This window comes from Physcomitrium patens, chromosome 15, assembly GCF_059467195.1.
Source record: "Physcomitrium patens ecotype Gransden chromosome 15, ASM5946719v1, whole genome shotgun sequence".
Taxonomy (NCBI): domain Eukaryota; kingdom Viridiplantae; phylum Streptophyta; class Bryopsida; order Funariales; family Funariaceae; genus Physcomitrium; species Physcomitrium patens.
The window spans coordinates 13,615,316-13,627,404 of record NC_143424.1 but is presented as its reverse complement, the minus strand read 5'-3'; positions in this window follow the sequence as shown (position 1 = coordinate 13,627,404).

Genomic DNA, 12,089 nt, shown 5'->3' with positions numbered 1-12,089 from the left:
AGTCTTACAATTAAAGACATAAAAACATATTCTATAATTTTTTGCTAAAGAAAAATTTCCTTCAATCACTTTAGTGATATAAGCATCAAACTGTGTTTACAAACAAATCAATCTTGTTAATTTTCACTTATAATCCATGGCTTCCAAAGGATTCACATAATATGTCCATTGTGAGATCTTTAACCTTATCAAGTACTATTTTTTAGCCACAATTTGATTTTCTATAACTGAAGTCTTTTGTCATGTCTAGTTTTTATCATTAGCATTACCAATGTTGATCAATAAGAAAACAACATGGCATCTAATAGGATATTTTTTTTCTCAGAAGCTCCAATCAAAACATTTAATTCTAAAACTTCAATATTTCAACTATGAAGTTGAAAGAAGTATGTGACCATACTTAGATCAATACACCAAGAGTCCAATCTAACAAGCAATCATCTATATATTAAGATCGCTCAAGGAGACAAGTGATAGCTCTCATTCATTACATAGATTGGTCTTGGTTTTCATCAAAAAAATTCATCTTCTCTAGAGTTCATAGGTCGTTTTATAGAATTCATAAGTTGTTTTATAGAGCTTTGCATTGCAAAAAGAGTGCCTTTATGCAATCATTAGATCTTTGTTTTTATTTTAAAAGTTTACATTTTGTGGAAATAGAATGTGGCTTTCATTCAATGCATGCACCCCTCTTTGTTTTTACTTGAACTCAACTATCCGCTTTTATGTATTGCATCTATTTTAAAGGCTAGATTAGCTTGAAAAACATTCATCAAGTGATTAGGTGATTAGTTATATTTTTTTTATAACAATATAACTAATGATAATGTTTCTATTATGGTAGGCAAGAGGAGAGAAAAGCTTAGAACTTTGATATGGATTCTTAACAAATGGCAGTTGATACAAAGCTCATTTTGCCTTACAAAATCTAAATAAATTTGTCTAAATTGCAAAAAGGCCTCAAAGATTTAAGCGACGCTCTAACCAATGAGCAACATTAGCTTTTGATTTATATGGTCCTAAAGTCTCTCCAATTGAAGCCCAAACAAAATGAATGAATCCATCAAGCATCTAATTGTTTCAAACTTAAAGCTAAGAATATAAGAAGCATCCTATGATGTGACTTCGATTTGGTGATACATATGAAGATGTATATATATCAAGTTCAATCTAAGATTGTGTTGTATATGTAAACTTGGACACAAAATATGAATGGTTGATGCAAAAGATCGTGCTGTCAACTTGCTCTTTATGGACTTTGCATCATTCATGTTAAGCTACATCCACATTTGATTCTCTCTTCTCTTTGATTTTTGTGATCAGATGAACACATCTTTGACTATGACAATAGTTGATATGTTGTGGAGATTATTCTTGAGCTTTCTCTACAATTGCGGCAATTTTAAGGCCTCATATAGGATGCCAAAGTCACCAAAGATGCCATTGAGTTTGCGGGGCAGATTCAAAGCACACATGATATTGCTCTAATCCAACTCATTATATGTAGGATTGAATGCCTTTGTGGTGGAGCAAAATCCACTAGCAAAAAAGACCAAATCACAATATAGTTTATAATTAATTTTGAGATAGTAGTCGCAATATTAGTAGGCTAGGCCACAAGGATTGTTTAGCAGAATGCATCCATAGACAAGACTACAATTGACAAGTAATGCTACTACCAGCACTAGCGCCAAAATGGTGACAATGCCAGACCTACAACATGACTACTATTATGGAAACCAAAGTTGAAAATGACCTTTGAAGTTGGTAACTTTGCTTCATTATAGCTAGAATACAATTGTTGTGGTAGCTAAGAGTTTTACATAGGATGTATAGAATTATAGAAAAAGTGTAGAGTTAACTAAATTTTTATTGTACTTTACATTACATTAGAGAAAAACTATACAAAAGTTTCAATTCATTGGATAGGAGTAAGCTACGATGCTTATTTATTACAATCAATCAATGTTAATATTTATTTTATTACTTGAATTCATTTTATTATAAAAAAATTCTTTGATTTATGGAAGTATTCTTTGTCAAACACTCAAATTTGGACTTTGTCTTTATTACAATTAACATGGAGTTTTATTGTGAATTGGATATTTTGAACCTTCTTATTGTAGAATAAGCAAATGAATTCATTTGCAATATTTTTATGACAATCAAAGTTCACTTGCTTCAGCTATGTGAAATTTATTTTTATTTATATCAAAATTATACTTTACAAACAATAAGCTGCTGGTAATGAAAAGGTTAATTCAATTGCAAAGCCAATTGGCAAGAAAATTCAAGCAATCATTAATTTTTGATTTTGCACTACATGCATCTTACATCCTTTGGCTATCATCTTTCTCTCCTCTATAATAGAAGATAGGATATCATTGTTAAATATAAGTTTATATAGAGATTTAAATCACCAACTTGAATAAATCTATATTGGAAAGAATGCAACTTTAGATAGAGCTTGATTTATTGCAAAAATCCTTGAAATTTTGATATTCTTCCATCAATCCTTGTCCCCATTGTACTTATAAAAAAGAAAATTCCTAAATTTGATTGTAAGGTTGATCTACTTGCTTCCTTCAATTTCACAACTTCTTAATGCAAACTCTAAATTTCTTCCTTAGGCATAGGAGTAGTGTTTCCTTGATTTGGTGCTAATGAAGTATAAAATTTCTACCTTAAGAATGTTGAAATTTTTTTGAAGGTCTGCAATAGTTATAAATCTATTCTCACTTATGCTAAGTATAGCATCTATAATTTTTTCTTCTATTTCAAATAATTTAATAAATTCACAAGTCAAATTAGAGGAGAGTAATTTATAACCTCTAATATCAAATAAAATTTTTTACAAAGAGGGATAATTGGCTTTTATTAAGAAAAAAATTGATATTAGAAAATTAAACAATTTATTTAAAAGTAGGTAATCCACAACTTTCAAAATACAACAATAGAAGTAGAATAATCCAATCACTTTTAAAATAAGACTAGAGCAATGAATTAGGACTCTTATTAAATTGTTAAGGACATGAACCTCAAAGAACTAAAATATCAATATACTCTTGTGTCACTTGAAAAGACTAAAATATCACTCAAAGACAATATTATAATAGGTTATAGATAAGATATTTGTATTATTGATACATAAGATTAGATAATTGGAATCATGTTTGAAAAGTTATGGAAGTTTCAAAATTAAAGCTAGATTAGTGGACTATATAAGATTCTAAAAAGAGCCTAAGGTTGTTATTTATATAAGGTCCACCATAGAATCTTTTGAAAGGAATTTAAGAAAATTATTTAAGTGTGATCCATCATTTAGAAACATTCTAGAAAGTCTAGGATAGTAGAATAGGTAAAAATAGGACTAATCAGGGCTTTTTGGGCATGTGGTCAGATATGGCTTTAGACTTTCTCTTTTAGTAAATTTTGGTTTTGCATTTTCTTATTCAATTTTGTTTTGTTCTATTTCTATTTTCACAATTTTTTCTTTTGAGTTTTATTCTATTTTACTACTCTTGTTTCATTGATATTAGAGTGAGTATTAGACTGTTCTTTGGTAGTGTGTTGATAGCCATTATTTAATTCAAGATCAATTATTGTGGTTACATTGGATATAATGTTGAAGCTATCACAAGCTATTTTTAAAAAGTTAATCAAAAAATGAGAAAGCATTACAATAGTAGAGTCCAACAAAGAAATTACAACATTAAAGATATGGTAGAGTAATCTCAGATGGAAGCTTAAATATATCACCTCTTAGGCTAAATAGCTACTTTGCAAGGATAAATAGAAGCCTTTAGGACAAGGGAGTCGACATCTAGTAGTTTGAAATTGAGTAAGCCTAATACATACTTTGGAACTTCAAGACACGAAGATATATGTCAATGGCTCTTCAACATATAACAATACTTCCAGCTATCTAAGATAAATACCACTAAAAGAATTATGTATGCAGTTAGCTATTTGAGAGATATGGTAGCCATTTAGTGGCGACATCAAGTTCAAAACTATGAAATTCAAGGTGGATTTTGTGATTGAGAGGAATTTGAGACTAAGTTTAAGAATCAATTTTGATCCATCAATGCAAAAAAGTTAGCATGCAATCAGTTGGCCAATCTTACACAATCTAGGTCAATGCAAGATTATGTCTCTCAATTCAAGTTCCTATGCGTCTAAATTGGTAATATTTTAGAAGCAAAGATGATGGATTGAGTTCTACTAGGTTTAAAACTTGAAGTCCAGTAAGAGGTGGAACTAAGGAATCTATAAATATTTGAAGAGGCAATTAGAATTGCAAAGAAAGTAGATGCTATAGATTTCAAAAATTGTGTAGCACAACCTATAGTACGAGATCCTATGCCACTATTTAATACGATGGTACAACAACCAATACCAATGGAAATTGATGCCCTACAAAAATCATTGATACTACAAAGGTAAAAAATATTGATACAAAAAAGATTGTGTTTCTATTCTTAGGAGCTAGGCCATTAGATCAAAGGTTTTCTAAATTATCAAAATTCAATCATCAACAAAACAAGGTAGGTTCACAATTTCAAGTCTCACCAAGTCTACAATGAAACAGAGCAAGGAAATGAGGCTCCCCAATAAAGGTACCGAGGGTCAATACTAAGGATAGCTACTGTCTCTTAGAGGCAATTGACATAGCTTTGAACAAGCATAAGAAAAGTCGATTGGTGCATTTAAGAAGAGAGCCATGTTAAGTGCTTCTGGATTATGGCTCTATGAAAAATTACATCTTGATTGAAATTGTCAACCGATTTGGAATTAAAACTAAGATAACCAAAAGAGAGAATATATACCTTGTAAATGACCAAAAGAACATGTTAAGTGAAATATATGAAGAAGAAACCTTGAGGTTGAGTAACACATATATCCTAAAGAAGATGTTCAAGATAAAAAAAGATATGATATGATGTTATCTTTGATATGCCATGGCTAAAGGTGGAAAATAAGTAAGTTGATTGGGTAGGAAGGACTATCTCTTTCAAAGATGGTAGATACAAGGTGTCTCTTTATACCTATGCATGAAGTGAAGAAAAAAAATAATGTGCAACTAAAGACTTACTTATAGGAATAATCTTTATGAAGAAGCAAATACAATATACGCAATTAGTATATATGGTGGTTCCAAATCTTATACCAATGGTAGGAAAGACATCCAAAGGAATAAAACGGGTAGAAAAACTCATACAAAAATATTGGAATGTCTTCCCAATGGATCTACTTAGTAGCATACCTTCTGATTGAGGTGCCTTGTGACTGGATTTTTCTCCCCTCACTCAAATTTGATTTAATCATATCATAACTTACATCAAAGCCAAATATTAATTAATGTAGAGATACAAATTATCTACAAGATAGGAAAACCAAAATGAGGTAGTAATCAAGATTAGTCCAACAACACAACAAGTAAGTTACACTTTTTTATGATTTAATTTTTAGCATTTGTAGTTCATTTAGTTAAGTGCCTTCAAAGACTTATTCTATCAAACTTAAACTCTAAAAATTATGAATTAGAATAAAATAAAATAAAAACAATAAATACCATGCTAGAGTGCTAGTCTAAAGCTTTCCAAGGTAGTATTAATCATATAAATCAGAGTTCTATATAGGAAGTTATCTACAGATGAAGTTTTTATGACAAAACTTCATCTAGAATTAGAAATTCAGTAATAAACAGCCTTAAATATTTAAGGTCAGCATTAACATGATGTTAAGATTTTTGTAAGATAAAAGATGAAAGTTGGAAGATTAAAAAATTAAAATAAATAAAATAAAATAAAATTTAAGTTAGAATTAATAATTAAAAGTTAAATAAAAGTTTGAAAATAATAAAAGTAAAAGTTTAAGGTTAAAAGTAAAAGTTTAAAGTTGAAGGTTAAAATTTAATGTTAAAAGGTTAAGGTTAAAAGAAATAGGAAAAAATTAAAAGATCAGATTAATTTTTATTTATTTATATTTTATCCTTAAAGATAAGAATGGAGAGAAAGATAAGACTTTAAGATTAATTTCCAAGTGAGATAAAATTTCTTTGAAATTATTAAATAACATTAATTGATGGTAATAAGATAAATGAGTGATAATATAGCAATTTAGGTGCTAAGAGATGTGTTTAGAAGGTGATTAGGGAAGAGAATACTTACTTAGAGTATATCAAGTTGAGGGCAGCAGATCCCTTTTCATTCAAAAATTTGCTAACAATTCCACACAATTCCTATGCACTTGAATTTTTTTGTGGTTGAGTTTGACATATAGTTGCTCCTATCTACCAAATTTCATGATGATCCGAGATTTGACATTCGAGATGTGTATTCATCCTTCTACTTAAAAATTCACTAAAAATCAGTTAATAGTTTAAAATTGACAAGTATAATTTTTTTCTAAAATCACACTTAGTAAAGTTCCTTTTCCAACAAATTTCAGAAAAAAATATAAGTAAGTATTAAAATACAATTTTTCAAAGCTGGTTGTTCAATACTCCGAAGGCAGCAAATCTCTTTGCATTTAAAAATTCATTAAAAATTTGATATAGATTGGGAATTAGTGATTAAAATTTTTTAGTAAATTAAAATTTAGAGTGCATTCATTTCAACAATCCACATCAAATTTGAATTAGAGGTCATCGAGTAATAGATTTTTTAAGCTGACACTCCTACACTGCCAAGGTAATAGACCCTTGCCACCTTGAAAACTCGCCAAAAATTCGTCACAACTTCAAATCAGACGTGCCTTATGCCATTACAAAGCTAAGGGTGAGTAGAATTTTCTTACAAAGTTTTACAGCAAGAAAATAAAAAGAGATAGACTGAGCGAGTTAAAACTGAGGCCATACAAGTTTAAAGAAGAAGATTTGCATTCACAAGATGGGAGAACATTTTGCCATGGCTTCGCCATAAGAAGATGGAGAGAGAAAGAGAGCTCCATCACCCAAGCCCTCTTAACTAGGTGGGAGGAGGCCCCAAAGTGACGGACATTAATTAGCCTACTTGGAAATCAGCAAAGGTTCTTGCCATCAAAGCCTTCATGATCACCATTCTTCAATTTAAACTCCCTTAAGCATGAGCTCTTAGCAAATCCAAAACCTAATTGCAAATTGGCCTTGAATTTGTGATTTTTTCCAATTTTTTCTTTTTTTTTCGACTTCAAGTAGTGATTAATATCACTATAAGAGGAAATTCCACAAAAAATTTAGCTTGTCTCCATCTTTTTAAGATAATTATTAATTTAAAAATTAGACTTTATATTTTTAATCCAATTAAATTACAAAATAAAATTTAAGCTTAAAAATCTTCAAAATTAATTAAGAAGATAGAGCAATTAGGTTTAAGGGACTTTCTAACTATAGTCAAATTAGAAATTAGCTTTTGGATTAAAAATTAAGATTTTAGATTAATTTAAGATATAATTCCTAAGAATTAGAAGAGAAATTCTACTAAAATTGTAGTTTTATTACTAAAAAAAGATTTAAAGTAATTCAAGAAAAAAATCATAGACCTTTTAAATTTACTATTTTTTCTTTTGAATTTTAAAATAGTCAATAAATCTACTAATTAGAAGTATCCATCTAATTAATAATCTAAAGATATGATGAGAGTCATAATTAACTAAAAAAAACTAATTTGGATCTATTAATTAGTTATATTAGCATTAAAATTAGTAAAAATATGTTAAAAATTACAAAAAGAATTATAACTAATCATTAGAACTTTTAATTATACTCACATGCCTCCTTTCAAATAGAACTATTCTTTGGAGCCAAATCAAGGAGTTGGCAAATTTATCACCTAACACTAAATGAACTTGAAGAATTGAAAAAAAATATTTGATGGATTCTTGAAGAAGGGCCACATTTGAGAAAGTAAAATACTATGGAGAGCACATGTACTCTTTGTACTTAAGAAAGATAGAGGACTTCGACTTTGCATCGATTATCAAAGCCTTAATAAGCAAATTATTAAAAATGCATATTCACTTCCATACTTGGATGATCTTTTTGATCAACTTCAAAATGTGATCATATTTAGTAAATTAGATCTTTGGAATAGCTATTAGCACACACCTATTATAAGAGAGGATATTAAAAAGATGGCATTTTGTACACATTATGGACATTTTGAATAGCTTATTTTATCTTTTAGCCTCATCAATGCTCCAACTTCTTTTATGGATTACATGAACTGATTGTTTTGAGACCTTTTGAATAAGTATGTAGTTGTCTTCATTGATGATATCTTCATCTATAGTAAAATCCCTAAAGAACATGAGAAACATCTACAAGAAGTATTGTGCCAACTATAAGATAGTCGCTTCTATTGCAAGAAATCAAAATGTAAACTTTCAAAGTCAAAAGTCATATTTTTGGAGCATGTGGTGTCTTTTGAAGGGATGCACATGGAGCAAGATAAGGTGAAAGCAATAGAAGATTAGCCAACTTCTAAGGATGCTTCCAAAGTCCATTCATTTTTAGGCCTTGCTAGATATTATCCACATTTTGTTTGGCAATTTGTGCACATTGCTACCTCATTGACAAACCTATTAGAGAAAGGTGCTCTATTTGAATGGAAATTGGAGTAGCAAAGCACTTTTGATAGGTTGAAGGAAGCACTCATTACTGCTCCAATATTGCAGTTGTATGTTCTCAACCTTCCTTATATACTTGACATTCATACTTTTGACTTTACTTTTGAAGCAGTCTTTTAATAAGATTTTCCTAGGAGCCTTCAACTTATGATATATGAATCATGCAAGCTCAGAAGGACAAAGCACAATTATTCTATATGTGATTGAGAGCAATTAGGAATTGTACATGCTACAAAGATGTGGCGACACTATCTGTTGGAGAAGCCACTAGTTGTTTGGACTTACTATTCATTCTTGCTATATGATTTGCATCTAAAAAATATGAAATCATGACCTCATCATTGGAAAGAACAGTTGTAATTTTTTGATATCTAGCTTGAGTAGAAGAAAAGACGACAATATAAATTAACAAATAACTTATTGCAAAGACAAGACTTGAAAGATGAATTGGGAGATAAGGCAAAAATCGTTACCGTTAGTAGTGTCATTTTAAACCTATTTAAAGAAGCAAAATAGAAGAAAGCTATGCATTGAGATACTTATTTTAAGATGGTTAGGAATCGGTTGAAGCTAAACAATATATAGTATCAAAAGTACAGTCTTAGTAAAGGCTTACTCTATTTCAAGAAGCGGATTTATGTACCTGACAATGCTATACTCTCAATGCACATACTTCAAGAGGGACATGATATTCTAATATTTGGACATCTGGGGCGAGAGAAGAGTCTAGAATAGATATCAAAGATATGATTTTGGACATATTTGAATTATGATGTTTGAGCTTTTGTATGCCCTTGCAAGTCATGTCAACATAATAAAGCATGCAACGCAACATCTCCTATATTATTGCAACCAATTCCATTATTTTTGGCATGTTAGGAGAAGATGACTATGGATATCATTATGTATTTATTGCAGGAGCTTCATAATTACACCGCCGTTATCATCTTTATGGATTGGCTTTCAAAACAACTTCATTTGGTCACAATGTGCTTAGATATTGATGCTCTAGCACTTGCACAAGTCTTCTTTAATATTGTCTTTCATCACTATAGATTACCTCATGTCATTGTTTCAATTGACATCCACATTTCAAGAGAAGCTTTTAATAAGCCTTATTTAAGCTATTAGGCATGTAACTTGTGATGCCTACAACCTTTCATCTCCAAAAAAATGGACAAATGGAGTATGCAAATCGGACCTTAGAAGATATGCTATAGGCATTTGTGATAGTTGATCATAATGATTGGAATGAATACTTAACATCCTTGAAGTTTTCTTATAATAATAGTATTCAAGCAAGTACTAGTCATTCATCATTTTTTTTTAACATCGATCAATATCTAATTATGCCAACAACTCTCCATCTTCTCATCGACACTAACAACTTGATAACAAAGGAGTTTATACAATGGCTTACAATGGCCTTATAAGAGGTAGAACATTGTCTCTTTACTGCATAGAATTGACACAGGCAGTATGCAAATAACCATTGACAATACAAGATCTTTCAAGAGGTTGATAAGGTATTACTTTCCAATGTCAACTTACCACTTGCTACATCAACCCAGTTTTGTAAACTAGTACCTTGGTGGCTTGGACCTTTTTGCATTTTTGGAATGATTTTTGATGTTGCATACCACCTTGAGCTTTCGCCACATATTTTGGTCCATCCAATCTTCAATGTTTTGTAACTAAAAGAATTTCATATTAAATCAAAGTGCTTTCTAAATCGACACCAATCACAACTATTTGTCATAGACATATACATTTATTCCAATAGTTATTTATATGATTAGATAGAAGTAGATAAATATAGATTAATTTCATAAAGTCTTCTAAACAAGCTTTTTAGAAGCTTCATAGACGTGGTTTTGTCTTTAGATGTATTTATAGGATAGAAACTTAGCCAACAAGTTAATCACGTATTAGTTGCTTGTAGAAAAAGTTAACTCTATGTAATAGCTTATAAAACAAGCTAACTATATAGCACATATATAAAAAACTTGCCTTACAAGTTAAAACATGTGGCTAGCAAAGTCAATACATATTAGAGGTCTTATAGAATATCGACATGTAGCTCCTAGTTAGACAGTATATATGAAGGCAAGATTGAAGCCCTCTTCACTCTTGTCAACACCTTTCTAGTTCTTAATCTTGTTTCAAGACTTTCAAATCTTTTTGTTTTTGACAATAGCCATTTTAGTTTAATATTATATCACCTTATGAGTGACTTTCTAATTCTCTTCAATGACACAAGAGTATATTGAGGATTTTCTTTCTTTGAGATTCATGTCCTTGATACTACTATGAGTTGTAGTTGATGACCAACAAGAATACAAAGTGGACAACATTATGGAGCATCGCTACCTTCACTGTGGCATTGGACATTCATAACTTCAGTACAAAGTTCTTTGAAAAGGTTATCCCATCTATGATGCAATGTGAAAACCTACATAGAACCTCATTCATTGCCAAGAGACAATTTGGAGATATTATTAGGAGAAAACAAGGACGATCCATATTAGTAGAGGGAGATTAATTGTAACATGGTATAGATAAGATATTTGTATTGTTGACATATAAGGATAGATAGTTGGAATTATGTTTAAAAAGTTATAGAAGTTTCTAGAATTTGGACTAAGTTAGTGGACTATGTAGGATCCAACATGGAATATTCTAAAAAGATTTTAGGACAATTATTTAGGTAGGGCCTATGATAGAATCTTCTAAAAAAAACTTAGAATGGTTATTTAGATAGAATCTACTATAGAACCTTTAAGAAGGAATTTAGGATGGTTGTCTAGTAGAATCTGTTATCTAAGAATATTTTAGAAAGTCGAGGATAGTAGAACAAGTATAAATAGGATTGGCTAAGGACTTTTTGGACATCTACTCAGGTATGGCTTTAGACCTTCTCTCTTAGTAAAGTTTGGTTTTATATTTTCTTGTTCAATTTTTTTTTGTTTTATTTTTGTTTCCATAGTTTTGTTTTTTGTGTCTTATTCTATTTAGTTTTGTTCATTTTTATTTTGGTCCATTTTGTCCTACTTTGTAATGAGGTTTTATATCGCTATGGATTACAAGAGTCTTGGACTCTCAAAATAGATTGGTCTTATTTTAGATATAGTATGAAATCAAAATAGCTATTTTCAAAGGCAAGAAAATTAAAAAGTCTTAAAACAAGACTAAGGACTAAAAAGTCATTGACAAGATTGAAGAATACTTACTTCTTGCTTCTATATATACTCTTAACTAGGAACTATGTGGCAATATTCTATAGGACCTTCAAAATGTATTGACTTTGTAAGATACATATCTTAATTTATAAAGGAAGTTTTCTATATGTACATCACATAGTTAGCTTATTCTGCAAGTTATCAACACATGGCTAACTTGTTGACCAAGTTTCTAACCTAACAATCAATTACAAATACATATAAATTCAAAGCAATGTCTATAAGGCTTCTAAGAAGTTT